This window comes from Elephantulus edwardii, unplaced genomic scaffold (assembly GCF_000299155.1).
Source record: "Elephantulus edwardii isolate Elephantulus edwardi_28Jun2011 unplaced genomic scaffold, EleEdw1.0 scaffold00078, whole genome shotgun sequence".
In the NCBI taxonomy this organism is placed as follows: Eukaryota; Metazoa; Chordata; class Mammalia; order Macroscelidea; family Macroscelididae; genus Elephantulus; species Elephantulus edwardii.
Genome location: NW_006399828.1, coordinates 12589671 through 12590198, shown reverse-complemented (window position 1 = coordinate 12590198; position 528 = coordinate 12589671).

The window sequence follows — 528 nt, the reverse complement described above, 5'->3', positions numbered from 1 at the left end:
TTCTAATTTTTATGGCATTGTGGTCTGAGAAGATACTTTGTATTATTTTATTTTTTTTTAAATTTGTTGAGGCTTACTTTGTGTCTAATACATGATCAATTCTGGAGAATATACCACATGCAAACATACTAAGACAGCGAATTGCTTTTTAGTTGGGTTCAATACCCAGAACACATTCACAAGTTTGAGTTGGCTGATTGTATAGTTTGGATCTTCTGCATCTTTGCTGAGTTTCTTTTGAGTTGACATATCTTTTGGTGCTAGCGGTGCTATCTATTTCTTTCTATAATTCTATTAGCCATTGTCTTAGGTATTTTTCAGGTCTATCATTTGGTGCATAAATGTTAACCAATGTTACAGCTTCTTGTTCTATTGTGCCTGTAATCGTTATATAATGCCCTTCCTTATCTTTTATGGTGGTTTTCATTCTGAAGTCTATTTTATTAGAGATTAGAATTGCCACTCCTACTTTTTTGAGGTTCTCATTTGCATGGAATATTTTTTTTATCCTTTTATTTTTAGTCTATC